The sequence below is a fragment of the Phalacrocorax aristotelis genome, chromosome 10 (assembly GCF_949628215.1).
Source record: "Phalacrocorax aristotelis chromosome 10, bGulAri2.1, whole genome shotgun sequence".
In the NCBI taxonomy this organism is placed as follows: domain Eukaryota; kingdom Metazoa; phylum Chordata; class Aves; order Suliformes; family Phalacrocoracidae; genus Phalacrocorax; species Phalacrocorax aristotelis.
In genome coordinates this window covers 23,475,755-23,500,199 of record NC_134285.1, presented here as the reverse complement: position 1 = coordinate 23,500,199, position 24,445 = coordinate 23,475,755, and the positions used below count along the sequence as shown (strand labels likewise).

The 24,445-nt window shown below is 43.2% G+C and overlaps 1 protein-coding gene across 5 annotated transcripts in view; it reads left to right on the top strand.

The window, feature by feature from the left end:
* SUSD6 (sushi domain containing 6) overlaps positions 1-24,445 on the top strand; it is an 89,775-nt gene that overhangs the window by 5,731 nt on the left and 59,599 nt on the right. For all 5 annotated transcript variants that reach the window (XM_075105791.1, XM_075105785.1, XM_075105788.1 and 2 more), the window contains one exon: positions 1,359-1,445. The gene's annotated coding sequence lies outside the window, so the exon portion shown is untranslated. The remainder of the gene's footprint in view (positions 1-1,358; positions 1,446-24,445) is intronic.

Sequence of the window (24,445 nt, the reverse complement as noted above, 5' to 3'; positions counted from 1 at the left end):
ATGAAAGCTTCCACTTCTCCATCTGCCACCCCATATGCCACTGGTGACCCAGTGGCCATATGTGGGATCATCCTGAAAGCTTTAAACCCAGCTCCTCCCCGAGGGCCCCTCAGTCCTTTTGGAAGTCCAAAAAGGGCACGCTGCTTGCTTCAGGTAGAGGGAGGGTCCTGCTTTCCCCTTAGGAAAACCTAGTAGTACCTTTTTATAAAACTAAAGCATTATTGCAGAGAGCTGCGTGATTATGAAATGCAGGAAACTGGTTCTGTGATGTACAACAAAAATACGCTGGAGACTCATTGCCGGCTTTGCCCCAGCTTTGTGAGCAGAGACTATAAAACCATACAAGCCTACTAACAGAGATCCATTAAAAACCGCTTCATGGGTATGGGGAGCAGGGTTGTATGATCAGGAGTTGTGCCTTTTGGTAAGCATATGGTTATTTAAGTTGAATGAGAGACACAAAGAAGAGTTTACTAGGTTTAATTTTAATTTCATTAGCTCTGAGAACCTCCATCACAAGTCTGTTTCTGATTTGCTGTCTTGCAGGGCTTGCACACTTCTGAGACTCAAAAAGCTGACATTTAAATGTGACAATGAAATGTTTTAATAACAAAGGACATCTTCAAGCAAGCTAGATGAAAAATTCCTTTCAGCTGCACAGCTTTTACTTTCATTTTTGGATGACCAGTTTGCCCAGTTGTCAGTGGGTTGCTGTGCTTTCCCAAGTGGAGAAAGTTACCTTATTAATAACCATCTTTTCTTTTTAAGTCTTGAAATTTTTATCATTAATGCTGAATAAAAAGGGTATGTGGGGGGTAAGAGACAGCAAAACATGCCCGTATTTTTTTGGCACCATAGAAATAAATTTCCTTTCTCCTGTGCTTGTTTGGGAAGTATGCAGTATTTGTGATCAGTAGATTTTTATTTGTAGAAGTGTATGTGTGTATCTCATGTCTGGACTTGATGCAGTTCTAATGTGTGTATTTCAGGTAACTTCTCAGAAGTTTGTCACACTGAAAAAAAAATTAACAGAGCTTGAGTGCTGCTGAAAAACATTTCAGTAATGCTCTGCTATGCTTGAAACTGTCTGCTCTCTTATACTTGAAATTTTTAACTGGAATCTGTGAGGGTAGCTTTGAATATTCTTTGTTTTTGAGTAACTTGTGCAGTATATCTCAAACCCAGATCTGAATTTTGCAGGTAGTGCCTGTGCCTGAAGCATAGCTGTGTGCCTGTGTCCTAAAAACATAACAGAGCTGATCCTACCCCTCAGCCTTCCGACTTTTTCATGTGACAGAGTTGCCCTTCTTATCCCCTGTGTATTCATAGCTGATACTTACTTTTTTGTGCATTCCTAGGTGTGTGAATCAACCTGTCATCACTGAATCATCACTTTAATCATACTAACTTGACAACCATTGAATACCAGCTTGTGTCAACACCAGGTAAGATGAAAGCTAATGCCATTACTTTATTTTTTCCTGACTTTTTGCTTTTTAAACCTGCATTTTGTCCAAATACCTGTGACTTTTCTGTAGACTAAAGTCAGAATGTGCTGCCTTCCATGTTCTCCTCCTGCAGCAAGACAGCCACTTATTGTTAATTTTTGTTTTGAAAGCCAGTGTTCTCAGATGTTCTTAGGGTCTGACTCCTTTGAGCCATGCCTTAGCCTTTTTCCTGACACCTCTGTTAACATGGTTTTTGTGGTGGTCAGATACCACAAGCTGTTTTTTTCCCTTGTATCCTTCACCCTCTTATGACTCCCTGGTTTTGCTGTAGAAACTGTTGAACTCCTTCCTGCCTTCCAGAGTTTAGCATGTGCAACAAGGCTCCCTTATATCTGACCTTTTCTCTTGAACAGAAAATTATTTTTGTGTTGATTTTTTTTCCATACCTGGTCCCAAATGTTACCTTTGAAAACCTATTGCAGAAGGATCTTACTTGCATATTTTATGTTTTAGTGGTAAGAAACCACCTGGATGTCTTTCAGAGAACTAAACATACAGCTTTTTTTTGGACCTCACCCTTTTATTCCCTTTAGAGAAGGGAAATAGATGGGGGGCAGGGGGGTTGGGGAGGAAATCCCACTAGTGCTATCAACAAGGCTATTATCCAGTACTGTAGGGGAGTCCTAGTGCTGACGAACTAATGTGAGCCTTTGTTCTGATGCTAATCAGAATAGGGATAATTCCTCTGCCTACAGCCCTCTTCCCCTCAAATTCCTCTAGCAACGATAAGGCATTAAGCTACCTTGCTACCACTCCTCTGGCTGTGCTGGCCTGTTGTCCTTGTTTGCTGCAACTGCTACCTTGAGCACAAAGGTTTGAGTTTTGAGGGTGACTCATTAGAGTGCTCATTTAAATATTTTGAAAATTTTTTGGGTGCTCCTGAGTGGTACTTGTATACTTTAGTTATATAGATGTCTTGGTGGAGGTGTGTGTGTGTTTATTTTTTGTATAATTGAATAAGAAAATAACTTTTTGTTGATACCGGACACATTGGACAGGAGGGATTTAGACAAGTTAAAGAACATCCCTAGAAGACAGAGATTGACTGATTGCACAGCTAGCATCTGCATATCCCTGCGGTGCTCTCATAGTGTTTCATTTTGATGGAGAGTGGGTTTTTCCTAATGCAGAGTTAGAAAAGGCCTGCAGTGACAATGTAAAAATTAATCTCTTTGCAAACTACACAGTTTTTGGCTATGTAGACGTAATGTCTAGATAAGCTGAGTTCAAAAAAGAGTTCAAAAAAGTGTGTAAAAGGTATTGGGGAGGAGGGGGAAAGGCTCCATCAGAAGATGCCTGTTTGAGGAGACTGATTTAAAGTGTTTGGGGCAGGGGTTCCAGAGCTGAAACTTACCTTTTTGCTAGTGACTGTGCACAGGTGGGGAGTTACACAGGTGGCGTGTTACAAAGGCTGTCCAGCGTGGCTTCCTGATGCAAACCTGTGTGGAAGCATTAGTTGTGAGAAGGGGTTTATGAGCACTTCCAAACAGCAATTGCTTTTTAATTGACGGCATCCTGAAGAGGTATCACTAATAGATGCAGCGTGACACATCTTATATGGGTAAAGTTATGGGCTAGGCGTAACTGCCTTTGCCTAGCACTGTTAACCCAACAGTTGTTAAATCCCAGGAAGCACTCATTTTTTCAGGGTGGTGACTGCTTTTATGACCCAAAAATAAAAACTGGAGGGTGTATGTGTTGTTTTTCTTTACTCTCGATTGGCATATGCAGGGCATTTCTTGTGAATGAGTGCCCGTACTTAGAGTTACTCATATTCTATCACTTTCTAACATCCTCTTCATCTTTTATGGTTTTAAACAATTATCCTGAAATGGTGCATGTGAGAAAGAAAGACTGCAGAGAAGTTGTAGTACAGAACACAGGATTCTTCTCCCCCATTATTTTAATCTTGTGAAGCGAGAACAGGAGGAGGATGACAGAAGCATTTCTGAACAGCTCCTGTGCAGAACTTCCCATAAGGCCTTGAATGCTTTCTACCCTGTGCTTTCTAGTCTGTTTCCGTCTTGCCTGCTTGAACCATATGTAACATGGAAAGCCTAAATCCCAAGTGTTTCTAACAGTTGTGCCCGCTCCGGGGTCGGCCAGTGTTCACCTGCATCCCTTCATACATACTGGGGGTTTTCCTCTGTGTGTATTTTGGCTTGTTTTGTTTTGGTTTTGTCCAGGTTAGTACTTCCTTTTCAAATGGTGTGCTGTAGGATGAAACTCGAGGGGCGTACGGCATTGTTGGTATTAAAAGTTAAGGAACCAGTACAGAATATTCAAGATTGATAGAGTTTTCTCCCCAAATATTTCTTCTGCTCCACTGATAGGAGGCCAGAGGGGACTTCCTCTGTCTGTTTATGTATGAACTGAGGGTTTGGATTCTAGGTGAGAATGGGTTAGGTTTTTAGTGAGTATTTTTGGGTTTATTTTAAGCTAACTTGAAGACCAGCTTAACCCTTGTGATATTCTGGTTTAGTCTCTGGTAGACAGGGAGGAGGGTGGGTTTTCAGCGCCACCATATCCTGGAGACAATACATTGTTCCACTGAAACTATGATGATAGCTTCTTCCCGCCTCCTCCCCTCTTCCCCCCAGCCTTTTGTGGAACAGACAGTTCTTGATTTTATTTTTTAATCTGTTTTATTCCTTATTGTGAAGCTAGAGTTTTTAATTAGCATAGCTTAGTCATCAACTAACACATCGCAGAAAAGGTTCTTTGACTTTCAGTGTGACAAACAACTTGCTGAGTGTGAGATTGGGAAGATCATCCCCCCCATAGACTTGTGCTCCCTAGTCGATTCCCCTCTGGCTCTTGTTACTTTAACAGAGAGTTGTGTTTACAGGTAGAGCTTACCATCTTGGTGAGTGCTTGGGTCAGACTAGCTGGTGATCCATTATCTCACCTAACCTTGGAGTGGCAGGTTGGAACCCAGCGTTACCTGCAGGTCCTATTTCCCCTCTGACGGTAGCAGGGATCAGTCTCTGACTATACGATTCTTAAACAGGAGTGGCAGTGAAGCAAGCTGGGTTCACATGGGATGTATAGATTGAGGTGTTTCTTCTTTAGGAGGATGGGTCCTTCAGATGAAAATGAAGGCATGCCTGGGGGAATGGGTGTTGCCAGTGTCCTTACTGTGGCTGTTCAAGGAAATTGGCGTTATAGCTGGTCTGCCATCTCACTTGCTGAAATCCTCTCTTCTCTGCCTTTCCAACAGGAAGGGCTCTTCAGTTTGTAACAGAAAGCAGTCTTCTCTAGTTCAGCAAATCTGTTGTAAAAGTCCCAAGGAAAGACAGCTATTTGTAATGGGCGTCAGAGCTATTGATATGCAACTTACTTTTGGGGCATGGAGTTGCCTCTGTGTTGGTAGAGTGGCAGTTTTATGTCAGGGAGAGCCTGGGATGAATTCATGAATATGAAATACTCATCTGAAAAACAACTTGCTACAGAAAATCTGCTGTTTGAGAGGTGTGTCACGTGAAGATAGGCCTGTTGCAGAATAGGTTGAAATCTCAGTGCCTCTGTTTTTTGTTTTAAATGATTCACAGGAAACATCTAGATTCTTCAGAACAACTTGGGTGGGGTTGGTTTTTTGGTTGTTTTTGTTTGTTTGTTTGGGTTTTTTTAAACTAAAACCAGGCTGCTCTGCATAAAGTGTGAGGCAGCACAAGGAGGTGGGAAGGGAGATGTGTATTGTACTTGCAAGACTTTTGAAAGGGCCTGAACTGAGGTTGGAAGGAGTTGAAGCATTTTGAGCCACTGAATGTGAAGAGTTGGCACTAATATGCTTCTGACCTCTGGCAACATGGCTGAGAAAATAGTCCTGGTTGCTCCTTGTAAGTCAATCTCTATTGCCTTGGTTGATCTGTGCACCCATGCCTGGTCTTTTCCAGTATCTATGATGGTGTACTAGTGCGCTGGTTGGTGCTGGCTAAAGGGGAGGACTTCAGTGAGAAATACTGCTTCTTACAGAATGATGCACATGCTGCAATCTCTCCAAGCATTGTTCCAGAAAAGCCTTGCTGAATTTGAGATATGTGATAAGATTTTTTTTTTTTCTCTGAGGTACTTGGTGGCAAGCAACTATATTTTCTACAACAAGCTGGTATTTCATAGTCCTCCTGCAGTGTGCATTTAATTGCTGCATGACAGATTACTGCTGTCTCAGGCGTAATTTGATTTTTCTTTTTTTATATCAACTGTTTCACAGGCTCCCAGTACATAGGGGAATTTTGCACCCTCTTTGTACTTAAAGTAGTACGTGGAGGTGTTGAGAGATATTATTCAGCTTAGACAATACAGTACTGTGTCTTAACAAGGGCATGTGCGTATCCTAAATTCTGTGAAGATCTGGCTGGGCACTGTCTAGCTGTTCAAAGAAGCTCAAGGCAACACTTTCTTCCCTTTCAGCACCTCATGCTGGGTGCTGAATTTGTTTAAACCCCCACATGTGGTGAATTTTATAGGATAGATAGAGTAAACAGTGCAGAGGGGTTTTCTTGTCTTCCAAGCCATGAAGATCAATATAAAATACAAAATCAGTAGATTCTGTCTAGATCTGTTTTTCTCTAGGTCTCAATGATTATCTTAACTTCCTGTCTCCTTTTTGGCTCCATGGCCAAAAATGTTGTATGTGATGATGGTAGAACTTGCTGTAAGTGTAGAAGACAGTGTTTTTTTCAAGTTGAAGCAAATTTTGGGAGGTAGGTGAGGTTAAGAAGCAGCCAATAAGGTATTTTAAGCAGGCTTTTTGAAGCTGGCTTAACTCATTAGTTATACTGGGATGAGCCCATTAATTCGGTAGAGTTATTTCAGACTTGCACTGTGAGGGTGACTGCTGTTACATCCTCTGTACCTGATGTTTGAAAGACTACTTTGGACATCCTCTTGCCTTTTTGGAGAAGGGAAGGAAAAGAAGAATACTGCAAACACAGTATGTGGAATCCCTTGGCAAGTGTGACACTGTGCCTGCTACCCAGGAACCAGATGCTGAGAAAAGTATTGTGAGACCAGAGACTGACAGCTCTGGAAGCTGAGGCTCTGTTAGCCTCTAAGAAAAAAACTGGGAGGTTAAGAAAGGTGATCAGTGTAGGCAGTGTTAATGCAAGCTTTGTATAGTGCCATGAGTGTTGTATAGTTGTTGCCTGGGCTTTTCTTCATGCTTCCTGCCTATCAAAGCCTCTAGGACCTGCAGGAAATGGAACAGTGAGCTAGATGAGCTTGTTTTGATCACATGTGAATTCTTGCACACCAATATGTGTGTTAATTTTTGAGGGTAGATCAGTTTCCTTAGCTATATATCTGACTGTAATTGAGATGTAATCAACAGTGTGCTAGGCGGTGCCCTTGGGTGGGGACACAAATCACAATTAAAGGCTGGTAGCATATGGAGGAAGGTGGGAAAAACAAAAATACAGAAAAATGTAACTAATGAAAACTGAACTCGGCTGTTTCTTTTATGTGAAGTTACTCCTAGGAAGATGATGATCTTAGTATATTTGGGAAGACAAACTTCTCAAAAATCTACCAGTCTCCTGGTATCCAGGAACTTGTTCTCGGAAGAGATTATGTCGCTTAGCTTCCTGGTGAGAAGGAATAGCTTTGGTTGTGAAAAGTCAGAGTAATAAAGGTTGGATGTCTTGAGCTACTCTAGACCCAGCTTTCTACTCAGAGCAGGCACTTGGATTATGTAGATCTGGATACAAAGTGTGGGTCTGGATGTCTTATGTAGTGGTTTGGGCTATATATAGTGAGCGTCCCTCATGGAACCTTCCCTCAAGAGAAATGCTGAGCTTGGTTCCCAACCAACAAAATCACTGCTACCAGCCAGAGAAAATAGGAGGCTCAGAAGTGGATATCAAAGGCTTGTCTGTTCAAATCCATGTTTAGGTGATATTCATCTGGCTGCTGGGGTCTGGGCTTTGAGGCCCTTCATTAATATTTCTGTCTTTGGAGAATCTAGATCGATGAAGAAGTGGTAAGAAGTTGTAAGTGTCCTCTCAAGAGAAGTTGTTGCAACTGTTTAACATGGGGGGTAGGAGGATTTCTCGCCTTGACTTCTTGTCTTGTATAAAGTGAAAATGTATTTGCCTGCCCAGATTTGACAACATCTCTCCCTCCCTTCCCACCCTCCTTCACCTTCTGATGAAATCATGTGTTCCAGGATGCGTGTCTTAGAATAGATATGAGATTTCTATCCTTACAAACATGACGTTTTCAAACACCACTGCAGTCTCTCATGCTGTGAATGGTCCAGCCTGGGGGTATGGGTGTTTTTGTTTGGCCGTAGGTTTTTGCCTTTAGGCTGTGTTTGGCAAAAGAAGTTTTAAGTAAGTTCAATCCAGTTTACTTTGTATTGGTATTAAAAGCTTAATCCCCTTTCTTTTTCCTTGGCATTTCTGTGGAGAAGACATTGATGGAGTGACACTTGCGCTTGGATAATTTGGCTGTGTTTTATAGGTAACTCTTTGTCACACAGGATGAGCTTCTCTCATGTCTTCCGGAATAAGAGGAGCTAAAATACAGAAGCAAAACCTCATCAAGTAAAAATGATACATGGATTTACTTTTACAATAATGACCATTTCCAGTGTAACAGGGCATAATGTGTGGCTGTTGCATGCCTTGCACTGTGGTGCACAACTTCATTATGTTGTGGTTTTCCCACTGTGTGGCCGTAAGGTTGCCAAGCTTTCAGCTGCTGGTGTAGGTTTGTGCCAGCCATGCCTGGCACATGAGGAGGTGGTGACCTTGTACGTGTGCGGGGCATGGGTGGCTGCAGGGAGGCTGAGAGTTTATGTACGCATGGGGTGGGGTGGCAGGCATTGGCATTACTGTAGCCGGACACAGACGTCTTTATTTGTTTAGTCATTCGGTGTCAGGTTAAGTGCCACACTCAGGAATGCATGGCTTCTACCTGGCCTGGAAAGAAAAATAAAGTCTTACTGTGGAAATGCTGTTCTCAGGTGGAAAACGTTAAGGTAGAAAGAAGCAAAGAGGGGTTTCTGCTGCTGCTGCTGAGCCAGTGGTGGCCTCTGGATTGCCTTGCTCTGTGTTTGGTGGTGTTGCAGGCTGTGGAGGTGCACATTTTGCTGTAGTGGGCATTAAATAAACCACTTGATTATCTGGAATGCAAAAGTGCAGTGATACCTATACCACAGAGGAAAATTTGTATGAATCTCTGAACAAAAACCCAAGATACCTTGTTCTGTTTTGTTGGCTTGAAATACCAAAGGTGTGAGTTTGAGGGTGTGCTTGCTTTGTTCTGGGGGAAGGTGAATTTGGGGATCTCTTCCTGCAGTAGCAGTAGGAGATAGACCTTATCTCCTTTTGCATCAGAAGGAAGCACTTCCTTGCCAGGCTTCATTGGGCAGGAGAGCTGAAATATGTAGTGTTCAGGAAATTTTAAAAAAAACAAACTGTGTTGCTCTGGAGTTTCTGAATGCTTAACGAGCAGTGAATACTTAAAGGGACTGGGTCAACTCAGAAATCCTACCTTTGTCTGAAAAATTTCTCTACGTTTTTTCATGTAAGATAATGAAAAAGTTTGGAGGTTGAAATGTTACTTTCTCCTTTCAGATCATAGTGTGCCTGTTGGCATAGGTATGGTTATTTTGATATCCCACAGAATAAATCCGCTCCTCCCAGGGTTGAAGGCTTGCTACGTTTCTGTTTTTCTTTGCTGCACTGCGTGAGGTAATGAGCGACTGAGCTATCATGAGTCTAAAGTTCAGACCATGGCAGAGCAGCTTGGAGGCGTCTCTAATACCTGAAGCTCCTTTTAATTTATAGAGGTAAAAAATCCTTTAATTACTGGATAGATGACAAATATGAGGATCAAAGGGAGACTTTTGAGGCAAAGCTTAACTGCTTATAAGCCGGAAGTAATCGTGGCTGTCCTTGCTAATGAAGTTTAATGTTGGGACCACAGAGCTGAGAAGGCAGACTTGGGAAAAGACAATGTGAAAGACTTTTTTTTTTTTTTGCCTGCCCTGAGAAATACCAGACTTTCCCCCTCAGCCTCATTGCCCTCGGCAAAGGACAGGTACCATGGGCAGAGTAATTTTGGTCACTGCCACTTCCTGCAGTCCTGTGTGCATAATTATACACACATAATTGCTGGTCTGCTCTGACCTTTTCTTCTCAGGCTTCCACTGCTTCATGCCTCAGAGTGCAGGGGGGACCCTGTGTCCAGCTCTGGATTTGGGTGATCCTAAAATGGATAGGCTGTTCCAAGTTCCACACAGGAAAAAAATTGATCTTGTTTGTCTCGACAAAATTCGCCTTCCCTGAAAACAGTAACAAGGTTGCTGTGGTTTGGTCACTGTTAGCCACAAGCAGAGTTAATGATACTAGACAAAAAAAGTGCCTAGAAATGTTTGTTATGGAATTCCATATTTAATCTCTCTCAGTGGCCTTTGACTTGCTTAAAGCTGTGCTACAACCTCGCTGATTTCAAAGACTATTGATTGCTCCATGTCGGAAAATGCATCTAATTCTGTGATGCTTTTGCTAGCAATAGGTCTTCCTTTTCACATGGAAGAAATGTAGGCTATGGATCTTGCGAGAAATTGATTGGGAGTAACTTCTGGTGGCATGGAAAAATCTTACATAAGAATAACACAAGCTGTGTGCAAAAGTCTTGAGTTGCAGAAAGCTTTACCATCAGAAGCATGTATCCAGCTTTCAGTTTCTATGGAAGGTTGCTACCCCATACGAGTGCACTGTTTCTGCTGCTCTCCGGTGCAAAGAGTATCCCGTTTTAGTGGGATCATCAGTAAATGAAATACGTGGGCACAAAACATGGAAGAAAATGACACTTCATTCTCCAAACTTGTAATCAAAAGCTCGTTTATGTAAGCATAAAGGTGAAGTTCCTAGTACTAAGATGGGGCTGCTAGCCACCTCTCCCAGTAATTTCTTAGCTTGGCAATAGGTGAAATTCAGATATTGCATCTCTCTCCCTTTGGCACTTTCTGACTGTGAGGCTGTTAACCAGACAGTTGCTGTCTGTACCTCTTCTGTGCTGCGTTGCTTTTCCCCTTACTGCTTGTGAGGAGGCTGAAAAAGCCTTGCTGTCTCAGCAGCGGGCTTGAAGTCCACAAGACAGCTATACACCAGGTAGCTGAGAGACTACCTTTTTGTCTTCCTGTAAGCAAGTGCTTGGCTCTGCTGGAGACCCTTGTGGATTGCTCTTTACATAGGAGTGTTCATCTCTGGGTTTCTTGCCTGAATTCCCTTCCATGGGCAGAGAGTGAATACAAAGCTAGATGTGTGGGTCAGGGCAGTAATATAAGTGGACTCAGACTGGAGTGTTTTAAAGGGATGGAGCAGGGAGACTGGGAGATGTTGTGACCTGGATGGATCTGGGAAGTGATGCTGGCACTAGTTAACCTGGCCTGTCATTTTCCATTTTACTTATTCTGGGCACTTGATTGTCAGAGCAGGCTTTTATACTGTGTTCTCTTTATGGCTTAGGCTGCTCAGTACTGCTGCAAAATCCTTCTAAGCCTTTTTGCCATCCATCTCTTGCAATGAAAACTTAATTGACAAAGTGAATACTTGAATTTCAGAGAGCAAGTGGTGATTCAAGTTTGGGAAGAACAAAGAATCAGCAAATATGGCATGACCTTGTTGGGACTGAGGGACTCTTACAATAGGTGAATTAACTTGTGTGCTGTATCTTGACAGCTGTTGAGGGACTTTGCTAGTACCAGGGATCTTATCTCCTTGCACAAGACTTTTGCAACTAAATGATACCTACCAGCAGGTGTTCAAATACAAGACGACCTTATTGACCTCTTTTTTTTTTTTTACGAGATAATGAGTATGCATTAAGATTGTCTCTCTTGACTTCTGTATCCTGTATTATAACTTTGCTGTGTGGCAGACCCATATGTGGGATAGCATGGCTGACGTAGAAGCTTTCTCAGCTGGCATGCTTGTGTTCTGCAAGATATTAGAAAGCATTGCTGCTACATGTCTGGCCTTATATTTGTTGAAGACAGACATGCTTTTGGGTGCTCTGATCTGAACCAACTGTGTTGGTTGCAGTTCTGGGCAGTACTTCCAGGAATGGAAGATGGCTTCAGGATAGTGGTCGAGATTTACTCTGCTAACCATGCTTACTGCTGCCAAATGCCTCACAGCTCCAGAGTGTTACTGTAATTTGCTAGTGACAAAATGGTCTTTCAGTGTTGCAGCTCTGACTGGGCTGTGGGTAAATCAGGCTCGTGTTAGGACTAAGCAAAGCTCCCACAGGAGTGTTACCATCCTTCTCATTCCGGTGTCCTGTCATGAAAAGTGCTCTGAGCTTGGCTGTCCAGGCCAGAATACTGGCAGCACTGGTTCTTCAGAAAGCCAAATCTGGACTAGGGATGATGGGGCTGGAACAGTGGAAGGGGAACAAGTGTTTTGTCTCTTATCTTGGAAGGAGTGACCTATTACTTTTGCTTTTAAATATGAATGAACTCATTCTGCATACCTCCCTGACTGACCATATGGTATTCCTGGTAAAAGTGGCAGATGTTCCTCTCTTGCTGTGTTTTGCTTGTTACACAAATTCTTTGTTTTCTTTCTACCCTGTATGCAATGGGCTCTAATAGTATTCAGCTCCAGTGTATCAGGTTATTGCCCTGAATTTCTAAATGTGCATTTACAAATAAGGTGGGGGCTGAATAAAATGTTGCTTGGGTTGTGGGTCTAATGCATGCATGTATATAGACAGTAATTGGGCCCTGCGTTCTGGGTCAGTATGCTCAGCTGAATAGTTTCTCCTTCTGTTTCGCTGTTACTTAGGGCCTCTGTACTTTTTTTCTTCAACATAGAACAGAATGTTCCACACCACCTTCTTTGTGGTATTTGGTTTGGTTTTGCTAGCGAATGCAATTTTTCACAAATCTGCATCACTTTGTATCTCAGAGCAGTGTTGTTTTAGTGAGAGAATGGGGATATTTTTGCACATAAACAATTGTTTTCTGTATTCTCCCTGCCAGTATAGCTGTTTGTCCTCTTGTGTACTCATGAGGAGCTGTTTCACTGTCGTAAGGGAGAGTAGGCATATGGTGGTGGACTGCAGCAAACAAATGTCTATGAGTGCCAATTAGACCATGGTATCCCCCAGTCTGGATGCAGGAATTAAAGGGTTGCACCTACAAAGAGTTTTTGTTTGTTGTGTCTTTATTTGCATGGGGTATGAAGCACTTGACACAACACTGAGATAAAATTTGGTGCTTGCTGGTGAGACCGACTCAGCTCTTCATAAATCTCATTTAATGAATTGTTAGGAATCCTCATGTGGGAAGGGGCACATTGCTTTGCCACTGGAGATCTGCCCTACAGCAGTGTCAGAGGCTGGCTGAGCCTGCACTGCCATGCTAACCTGTGTGTATTCTATTGCACATGCAGCTAGAACAGCTAGAACTGAGCACTTCTGCAAGCTCCTTGTCTGGGCGTAGATAGGCAGCTCCTTCCCCTTTCCCTGTATATCTAGCTGTGGTCAAAATTTCTTTCTTTCCCCTGTTGAGGGACCCTGCCTGCTAGTCTTCCCTGTAAAGATAAGCATGTGTCAGTATTGACATATTTACTAAGAAGGGTGTTGGGCAAAGAACATGGTGGTAGTTTTTTTTTAAAGATTTCTGGAATGGGGAGGAGGATTTGCTGTTAATATCTTGTTTTAACAAGAAAAAACTTTTCCATAGTTCAGTCAGGTATGCCGTGATGGGATTGCTTAAGGTGAAACAAATATTAGTTTTGTCTTTCCTTTTTGAGAGAATGTAGATACCAGCTTTCTCTATATATAAATGACTGTGGAACAGTTCAAAGTGTGTTTGTGTCTGTGTGCTCACTTGTTAATGTGATATTGAGAAGCGACACTAGCACATGCCTTGTGGCCAGTCTGTTGATGTACTGTCTCTTGGTTTACTTTGGAAGGCTTATGGTAGTGACATGGGTCAATTTCCCCTTTGGGGAAAGCATGAGCCTCTAGAGGAGGGACTCTGGTGAAGGAAACAGAGGCAGCAAGGTGCTTATCTCAGGGCCCGACGGGTTTGCCTCAGACTCTGTACAGAACTGCCCTTCCCGTCAGTGTTCAGAAACCACTAGTCTTTTCTGGAAGACTTGCGTCTGGGTGCTCTTGGGATGGGTGTTTTCTCTTTGGGCCGTAAGTCACCTGCGATGGTGCACTTGTACAGTGCTGCTTAGCATTTGAGGGCTTGTAGTTGCTACATTCAGTGAGACAATGTGGTCTTGCAGACAGCTTTAACTGCAGAATACTGTAATTGAAGGTAGTTCCAAACTTAGTGTGGCCCCTTGGCAGAGCCAGTCAATTGGCCATGCTGTTTTAAGCATCTGCTCCTGTAGGAGACTGAAATCTAGAGGACTGTTTTAGGGAGTGAGGGTGCGTTTGAGGATATTGGGATTAATGGTAGAGTTATTAAATTATGATAGATTGCTCTAACGTTTTAATGCTTTTCTTAGTAGAAGACGAAACCACAAGAGTGAAACCCGCTGATAGCCGTACTTGGGATCAGGCTCAGGTTCCCTGAGAATCCCACTGCGGCCAGTTACAAGGATGCATGGAGTCAGTGATTTCATCTTTGTCCTTAATCAGAAGCGGAACAGCTGCATTGGGGATGGTGAAATGTTCTTAATGTCTTAGCATTTATCTGGCCTTTCCTTGCAGACAGAGATTTCTTCTTAATACTCTTGATTGTATTATGAAAGTTATCAGGTACTGCCAGAATGTACACCCTTTGAACAACAACAAAAAAGCTTAAACTCTGCACAAGATCAGTGTTCAGGATGACTGGGGATGTTATGCAGTGAACCTGTGTCCTCTGACCCACTGCTCTCAGTAGTGTACTCCCCACTGCCATTGCAGCACACCATTGTCCGTGCTGTGGGCATGCTTTGGCTTAATATCAAGCTTTGAAAGATACGTTCAGCAGCAGCTCTTGATCTGAGCCACGGAGGGGGTGTATGTATGCTTGTTCATAGGTTCTGTTTCTTAAGGAGGCATGACTAAACTGGGGAATAGTTAAAAAAGAAATCCAAAAACCACCCCCAGCTCCCATTCCCCCCCCCCACCCCCACCCCCAAATACCAACCCAAAATACCCACCACAAAACCTGCATACTTTCTGAAAGTACATCTGGCATGGGAGAGGAGCCAGTTTGCTCCTTTTTTCCTGGAGCAGGAGATCCCTGTGTTCCCAGTTGTGGCTGTTCAGGGAAGCCTGATGCAGGTTTCTGTAGGGTGGTGATAACCCCTTGCATGAAGAAACGTAGCCTCCATTACCAGTATGCAGCTCAACTGCACGGAGCTCCAAAAAGCGAGAGCACAGCTCAGCCCTTGTTGAGGGGGTACTGTGCCCACACAAGTCTCACTAGATTGCTAATGCTGCAGCCGCACAGGACTTTTGCAAATGCACAAAGTAACTGCCCTCAAAACCTTACAAACTCATTCCTATATGCCCAGGGGCAATATTTTCAGTCATGGGAAGTCCTGGAGACATTGTTAATGAGTTCAGCTGAGGAAATAGCACAAGGAACTGTGGGAGAGGGAAGGCTCGCTCTTGTGTGAGAAGGATGAACTGGAGTGTGTGTGGAGAGGGTAAAGAGGTGTGATAGTAATCTTAAGAAGGGATGAAAGAAATGAAAGCAGAGGTGAGGCTGTGTTAAGACCTGAAGATGAGGGGAAAGACCCAAGAGCTGGAGAGGTAGAGCCATTGGCAAGGAAAATGTTTACCCCTTACATATTAATTTATAAAACTAGATTTATGGATGAAGCTCATGTCAGTGACTGAAGGTAAAAAAATAAAAAGGGGAGTTAAATATTTACTGATAAGAATTTGAGGAAAGCCTGTTTCCAGGCAGTCTTGCTTTTTGATTCTTGCTTCTGAGCCAAATTATTGGCATGTCTGGGACAGGAATAGCTCATGCATCTGAGTGACCTTTTAATGTCCTTTTCAATCTTCTGAATCCACTGTAATGAACAAAGAAAGCATTAAGAACAGGCATGGTGAAGATCTTATTGCATGTTTGCAGTAGACCAAATAGCTCTGGATTTTTCTAGGTGTTATAGCATGAACCTGCTGTGAGAGTAAGATCACAGCGAACCAGTCATTGTTCAAGACTAAAGAGGTGGTTTCTCTCCAAGTCATGGTAGCTCATGGTATCTTTGCAGCAGTGGTCTTTTTTTGTTCTGTGCTTATACAGCGCCTAGCAGTGTGGTCTGATTCCTAGGCAAGAACTGCTTGTAAAGGGCTTTTTTTTCACCTAGCCACATACCTGTCTGAAGCAGTTTATCCTTTGGCATGTGCCCCAGGCTTCCTGCATGCATCTCTTCCCTTGCAGTGACTTCTGTAGTGAGTCACCACAACTAGCTGTGATGTATAAAAAAGGATGTTAAAAAGCATGTGTTAAAGAGAAGGGGATAAGAAATGACGTTTCAGCCAAGAGGCTTTCATTGGGTGAGCGGATAAGGGAGGTGCATGTAGCTGAGGAAGAAGCAGCATGAGATCAGTGGGCTTTTTATTGCACAGCATGAAAAGATCCCACAACTAAAATCTGATCTAAAGTTTCTTTCCTGTGTGTCTTACAAGAAATGTTTTCCATGTAAGGCACAGGAGAGCTTGCTGTAAGGAAGCATGTGGCTGTCATTTATTTCAGGAGGTGTGCCTCAGCATTCAAACATAAGAAAACAGACCAGATAGACCTGTAGTAGCTGCAGCCTTTATTGCTCACATTTATGCTATTTAAAGACTAGTCTTCTCCAACTTGATTCTAGAGAAATAATAGGCTTGCCTAAAGTCTGCTGTCTACTTGTAAGTGAGGAGAGTAAGCCAAGTGTTGCTGGGGATAGGCCTGACATTTCTCAGGTCAACATAATTGACCCAGCTGATGGTAAACTGAAACACTCCCAGAAGGCTTCTAGAGCTCTCTGGTTTGACCATTGGTAAATGACTTCTCATGTGAGTCACCTGTACAAAGCAGCCTGTGGTTCAGGTGTGGTTTTAAAAAGAAGTGATGATTATGTTAATCACTTCTTTGAAGTTCTTCAAGACCGGTTTATTCTCCTGATACCTTTTCTCACTCATTCTTTTTTTCCCGGCATACAATAGTGGAAGAAAAAAATTCTGTCTAGGAAATGGGGATTTAAGCATTTCTTGTCTAAAGAAGCAGAGCATTATTCCTTTTTGCCTCTTGAAGTTAAGGTGTTTGCAGACCTTGGGTTAATCTTCTTAATATCTAAAAAAGAATTTCAACTCTTAACATTGGCTAATTCCATGAGCTGGACCCTCCCAATATTGATGATGTTAAGGCAGTAACAAGCATGTCCCCTGCTCCAGTCTCCTCCTCAGCTTTTTTTAGGCTTCTGCAAAGTCTGAGAGTCTCATTGTACCTAGAACATCTTTCTTTTGTTGCAGTGTCTTTCACATTATTAGCATAGGTCTTAATTCACCAGTCTCAAACGTTTTGCATTTTGTGTGTAGGCCTGGGTCAACACTCGAAGTGTTTGCAGGGGTGGGTGAAGCAGCGTTTGCAATGGTTCCCAGCAGCTATAACCAAGCGCCTCTGAGGAGTGCGATTTGGAGGTGGTTGGGGGGCTGGAGAGGGAGGTGGAGGCTGCAAGACTGTTGCTAGAGGCCAGGGAAGGGGATGTGGCTGTTGGAGAAGGGGCTTCTGGAAGCTATTGTGCTCTGTAGTATGCTGTAAGGGAGGGTGGTTTCCTCAAAATGTGCCTTATTGTATCCTGTGGAGCCTTAATGGGGCTATTTATTTTCCACAATGCAGGCATCTCTTTGTCCACCCCCCACTTCCCTCTCCATGTGAAGCAGGGACTGCTTCATGAGGAGAGTAGGTCCTGAAGTGCTAAGGGAGACAAAGAAGATCGTTTGTTGTCCAGAGCCAACTGTTGTTTACATCTGTTAAATGTCATGTTTAGCTCACCCAGAAAAGTAGCTTTAAGTGAGCTATCGTGTGTATAAAAGTAGGCGGAGGCTAGCCTTTTCACAAAATGAAGCTTGCAAGTGGCCTTTTAAAAGATGCTGACAGAAGCCCAGACAGTTGCAAACAGCAGACCACCGACTCCTCTGGCTACTGCTGCCGTGCGCGATGTTCACAATGCAATCTTTCCGTGAACTTTGTAGGTGGAGCTACAGATGACATCCGGGGTTTGTTTTCAACAGTTGTTTATCTGTGAAGAGAAAGTGAAGAGAAGTAAGGTTAGGTTAAAAAATTTTCTTTGTCAGCTTCTATGCAAGGACCCTTTCTGGAAACTCTGAATAATGTATTTTTTTTCTTATGGATAAGAATGAGAAGCTCAGTTAACTTGTGCATACGAGACAGTTGCCAGTCTGTTGATGTTTAGACCTTTCTGCAAGATACAGGTGTTCTTATTTGTAAAGTATGCCTTAATTGAAGTGGTTGCTCCGTTTCTTTTAAACTGTTGCTGCAGTGCTGTTACTTTACTGTTACTCCTATTGTCTGCTCAAGAGATGCGAGAGAATTGTTGAGCGAGTTTCTGATACTGGATCAGGCTAATTGCTTCACCCCCCCCACCCCTAGCATTTGTAGGAAGTAACTCTTGTCTCTGTTTTTTTATTTAAAATGTTTGGCTTTGAAGGAAATTGGTAGCACTGGAAGGTGGAGTGAATAGATTTAGCCTGTTGTTTTGCAGCAAAGTCTTAGACTGCAAAGGCAAAAGGAGAACAGCTTTGGTGAGGATGACTGCTGACTCTTGAAAGACTAAACTGCATGTCAGATTGACAAAACGAGGGGGGATTTAATCTTAGGAGTATAGTAATAAAGGGATTGGGTGAATTCCTTTGAGAAACTCACTTGAAAATAGATTAAACGAACATGAAAATCCTTTGCTGTTGAAAGTTGTTTTAAATCTTCATCTCACAGTTTGGTGGGTTTTGCATATTAATTTTGCTCTCTTGTAAGCTTTTGTAGCTGATCCCTTTGTGCTGCTGCTTGGAGCACTGTGTTACAGGTAGAAACATGAAGAGGGATGACTTTTAAACTAGCTTGCTTTATCCTAATTCTAATAACCTTTATTTAATCAATTCACTCTGAGGGAACCTTGTCTCCAGAGACAGGAAATTGCTTGAGGATTACTGGCTGTGGCAGGACCTTCATATTTATTTGCACAACGTCGGGGCGGGGGGGGGAACTGTCTTCCTTTAAAGGCAGTTGAAGCTGGAGTTGCTGCATTTTTCCCCGCAAGGCTGAGTAGAGGTCACTGGCAATTCTGTCCTAGAATGTTTTTCCTTGACAAATAGTTTGATGGCTTGAGTGTGCACGCACAGAATGCTTGGAGACACATCAAAACCCCAAGTGAAGCAGAGAGTGACCTGTTTCTCAGGCAGATGTTCTATTAATTTAGCTGCTAGTGGCTTGGTAGGGTTGTTTCCTACCCTGCAGGTAGCGAAGAGTAAATGTGCCTGCTCTAAAATGCCCTTTTTAGAGGAAATGGGGAATGATCTTCCATTTCATAGCTCTGTGTGTGTAAGAGGAGCGTGAGGAAGTCTGTGCAGTGTCTGGGGCAGCATTTGTGCTATCCTCTTTGTTCGTGTGGCCAGCCTGTTGACATTAAATGTAAACATGCTGGAGAAAGAAATAACAAAATGCAGAAATTCAGTGAAGACTCTATACTGTCTTCCTCTTCTTGCTTGTGTTTCATGGAAGCTTGCCTGGTAGCTGACCCGTTCAGGAGATGGAGGACTATGACTTAGAGCCAGAAGGGAGGCAGCACCTGGGAGCGATGTGCTTGGCTGAGAGGGACAGTATTGCTTTCAGGGAGGCAGCTGCCTAGGTCACTGGCAGGATGCTTCACCTCTAGCTTCTGGTCCTGGTGGTAAAGAGGCATTGCCTGTGGCTTCATCTGGGGTTTGTCTTTGCACATATGAGTACCAGGAGGGAATCTGATATTTGGGAGGGTTTTCCCTGGAGTTTTAAGGCAGGCTGGACAAAGCCTAGCTGTGCTTTTGCAGTCCTGGGTGGTCTAGTGAAAAAACCAGGGTGTGAGGCAGAAGGTTAAATAACCCGTATCATCTAACTTTTGGGTGTATCTCCACCTCTGACTTAGCGTTGTCATGTGTGTGGTTCTTGCCTGCATGCAGCAGCGCTTCATAGCCTTTCTCACTATTGCACGAAACTGTAAGATTTACTGCCAGAGCAAGTTGCTGACTCTTGGTGTCCTGCTTTGTACAAGTTTCCCCCCTGTTTTGGCTTCAATTTCATTTGACTTCCTCTAACTAGGCAAGCCTGTGTTGCCTTTGGCTGTCATGGAGAACTCTCACCCAGCTCTCAGTCTTTTAATCTGCATGGAAACCAGGATGCTCGGAGCCCTGTTTTAGGGGGAGGGTTTAGGTCTAGTGCATCTTTGTACATGGTAAATTATTTCTGCCATGCTTTAATGTGGATTGAAAATGGAGCTGGTTTTAGGAGCAAGAAGCCTATGCAATTACTTGGCCCAGCATGTTGTACAGGCTGCTCACTTAAGTCAAAGTGGTTCCACACACTATAGGCTTGTGCAACAAAGCTGAGGTGGGAGTTCCTTACCTCTCCCCAGCTGCTGCTTCCACTGGCTCCAGAGCTGTGCCAGTGCAAGGAGCTCAACAAGCTCCTGAAAGCTGCATCAGCATTGTGGAGGGGACAGTTAGCTGCGAAGTGGGTATGGGAGCAGCAGCGTGGGGGGGTGTCTAGTCGCCAGGAGCAAGGAGCCATCCCTCAGCCGAGGTAGCAGCAGAAGCCTGTAAGTGCTCAGATGGTGGAGGGACAGGCCTCAACCCCAGCTGACTCTGCAAGGGGGCGGACTAGACTACAGGTCAGTAAAGGCTGAGAAACCATTGCTGCTATATATATAAAAGGTGCTGAGAGATACTGAGTGAACAGTTACTATCAGGCAGTGCTCCTCAGCTGCCTCAAGACCTTTGCTTAACATTTTCTTCTAGTTTCTCTTTGGTAACGTCTGGGCAGAGGCCATTCCTTGGGGAGCTGAGGAATGGTGATCCCTGTGACACTCGCAGGGTGGGTGCTGTGGGATGGGTGCGCTCACCCTTTTGCTGCAGGTCAGAGCATCCTGAGTCCCACCTCTGGGCTGTCCTAGTTCTAGCAAACAGTGTCCATATATTTTTTTTTTTAATTTTTTTTTCACTGATAGCCATACTTTGTAAAGTGTAAATGTCACTGAGTCACCGGAGGGAGAAGTTGAAGCTTCAAATTGCCCTTCTATTGAGATGCAAATTACAGGTTTTATTTATGGCAGGTGTTATTCTGCAGACTTACTTCTCTACTCTTTTTTCTGGCATGCTTCTCTCCCACCCCAATTTAATGGTGGAAATCTTTAATGCACAACCTTTGGTGTATGTATGTCTTAAGAAGCCAGCTTGCCACCCTGTAGGGAAAGGGATGTGTTTTGGGGATTCTGCTTGGAGCGCTTGGTCTCCTTGTTGTGCGTGCATATGTCCCCCAATGACATGTAATGAGCAGCCATCCTTCTTAAGCCAGAGAAGCACTTCGATGCTCCTAGCTTGTGCTGATCAAATTGGAATATAATTACAACTGATCCCTTGTTAGAAAATCAAATTAAGCACAGCCTGTTGAGGGAAGCCAGTTAGAGAGAAAAGGCTGTGGGGTCTTCTGCATAGTCATATGTGCTGGCTGTGAGCTGGTAATTGTGAGAGTGATTTAAAAGGAAGCAAGCTGTTAGGACTCTTATTTCCCACCCCCTCTTTTCTCAGCCCTTGAGTATTGACTTTTGAGATGAATCTATTGAAGCAGTTCTCTGCTGTATTAGAATCCCAAATGCAGTCTTCAAGTCAGAACAAGAATTTGAAACTATGCTGTTGAACTTTCTCAGTTTGGTCAATGATACTTGGCTACTGGAAGATGAAGGTTTCAGAGGACTTAAGGGGCAGTCTTATTTCTCAGAGGTTTTGTTTTTTTTGTGTGTGTGTGTGTTTATCTTTTCAAGACCTTTTTGCTGACAGACATCCAAATATCAAGGATTTGTTAGCCTGGAAGGTTCTGATATTACAACATGTCTATTGTAGAGAACTTTTTATGTAAACTGTGATACAAATAGTAAGCACTGCACAGCAATTGCTATCCCTTGGAAGTGGTTGTGGATGTTTTCGTATCTGGGGTGGCAGCTTCTAAACTTGAGTTTTGCCTCACAGCTGTGCTTTTAGGAATAAACATAAGACTACCTCCATCTTCTAGTATAGTTCCTTATTTAAACGTCAGACTGGTTCACTGAAGTTTATATATAGAGGGCTTTGATAGGAAAAAAAAATTTCCAAATGGGTGTCCTCTGCAAATGGCTGTGCTGCCTGGTGGTATTGCAGCTGCATGTATACCAGACTGATGCTTTTAGCCACATCAGTTGAAATGAAATCACAAGTGGTAAGGATGGGGAGAAGCATATTCTAGTAGTGAGGGATTACAAAATAAGCCTTTACTGTACATGGGCCTTGTGGTGCATTCCCTGAAACAGATTAACACAGCTGCATAAATGATAAAAGCATCCTGGATATACAGGTGACCTTACCAATCCTGTGCTGCTTCGAGAACCCTGTTCTTACTGAAAGGAACATTTCAAGCTTGTATGTGGTTTCGAGAGGTTCTCCCTTTGCATGGCTTTTCTTTATTCTCCTTCCCTGAAGCCATTTAAGTTTACTGTGAGTTTTCTTTTTTAGGAGTTATTATTTTTGGAAAGCGTTCTGGAACACTTTGTGCATATGGTCCTCTGTAAATGTGCTGTTGTACTGATTAAAGCTGAAAGTATGAAACCTAGCCTTTCTGATGCAGTGCAGCAGGGGAAAAATGCTGAGAAAATAGTTTCCAAAGGGAATGCTTTTCCAAATAGACATATTAAAAAAAACCCTCAACACTAAACAAACCCAAAACTGGGAAAGATTGTGTGAGATGTATTGTCCAGTATCCCCCAGTCTACTTTCTCCCATAGATTGCATAGATGCCAGTACACTTACAAGAAAAAAAAAAATCCCTTAAAGCAGATCCAGCACTTACTTTTTTAATAACTGGTTTCTATTCATTCACTGGTGATGTGACCCCATTGTTATAAGCATTTTTGTAATGGCACAGGAATCTGCCATGCATTGGAGTTGTGTGCATTAACCTGTCTAACTCTCCACCATGCCCTTCCACAGCTCTGCTTTTCCTTCCTACCTGTGCTCTGAAGTTCACAGCCTGCCCACAACTAGCTGCTGCTTCCTCATTTGGAAGGCCAATAGGAGTTTGATCTCTGATCTTTCTCTTCCCATGTAAAACAGAAAAAAAGTTTCTAGTGAAATTCTGTGACTTTCAAGGAAACTTCTTAAAATATGGGGAGCTAATGATATCTAGGGCTCTCTCTCAGACTTGCCAAAGCAAGGAAAATTGGATATTTTTTTTTAGTCATAAAATTAAAATCTTCTGTGACTGTGTCAGACCTGGCATGACAACCACAGTACTTGGAAATGGGGAAGAGTCTTCACAAGGCTGAGACTGTTTCTAACAATTTGCTTCTGACTCTTTCTAAAAGTATGAGAGTGATATCTACAAAAATGAAAACTGGGTCCTAGAGCAAGCTCTGCTCTGGTGTCTTTACTGTGTCACAGGATGGGAAATCAAGGTAACTGAACAGAAAACATTTTATGGCTTAAAGGGTGTGATGTGAAACATGTAACCACATGTTGATGTATCAGAGTACCTTGCTAACAGTTTGTCCTCTGCAGTTGGGTTTCTGTCACAGTTGGTCCTGAAGTGAAGCACATTTTTTGGAGGCCTACTGTGATGCCTTCTTGGGAAGATGGAACTTACTGCTGCAGTGCACAGATTTAGTAGAAGACCAGTGTGGCTGGTTGGTTTGTTTTTTTAATCTACCATGCAAAAGGATGGCAGTTTAGACTGTAGGAGGTGCAAATCATTAAACTATGAAGGACAATGATGTAGCAATGGACTTTTAAAGTGTGCAGTGAAAATATGCCTGCACTGGTTTTCCTTGAGGGATCCAGGAGCCCCTCACTTGGCTGACTTATGCCCTATGTGGAGGCATCATCATCATGGCTATGAATTCATTCTCCATACAAGATGTCTTCAAAACACCCACATGTCTTGTGGTTCTCAAGGGGGTACTGCATAGAAAATTGTCAGGGGTTCAGTTGGGATCTGAGGTGTTGTCGTCTTGTGCTTCTTGGATGTGTACAAGTGTTTCTTAAAGAGGTTCTAGGCCTCTCGTTCATTTCATTGGCTGGATAAGTAGGAACAGAGGAAGCTGGCAAGCAAGGTGTCCTGAGCAGCAGCAGTGTGTTGGGGGTCCTTGTTATGCTTAAATATTGCCCTCTGCATCACACAGGGCTGAGGAATGGTAAACCATTTGGGGTTAATGCACAGCTGACTTCAGAGTTTCCATTATGCAATGGACAGTGAAGGGTACTGCATACCACCCCTTTTCCCCCCTTGGCAACCTTGCCATCTCTTCTTTGCACACCTTGAAAAGTCTGTTCCTTCCTTGTTCCTTACCTCTAAGGGGACTGTTGGAGTTGCCACTTGGTTGGTCCACTCACTAATATCTTTGAGCCTGTTGTGCATTTCTCTTTGGGCTGCAGAAGGGAAGAAGCTCATACGCAAAGGCTTGAACCCAACTGCTAGCATGGAAGGGAAATAGATGGAGGAAGGAAGTGGTCCCTGCCTTTAGCCCACAGAAGTATATGCTTGGGTAACCTCAGGATGACTTCTTGAGTAATGTCAAGTGAGATAAGGAGGCAAGCAAGGGAGGGGTGCAGAACCACGATCTAGATGCAAACAGGACTTTAGACTGTGACAGGAAGGATAGAGAGGAGGAGGCTGGGGAATAAGCTATGCAAATTGGTGAATCTTGCAGGTTTATTCACTTGGGGTAGGAATGTTGGTGTGACTTTCC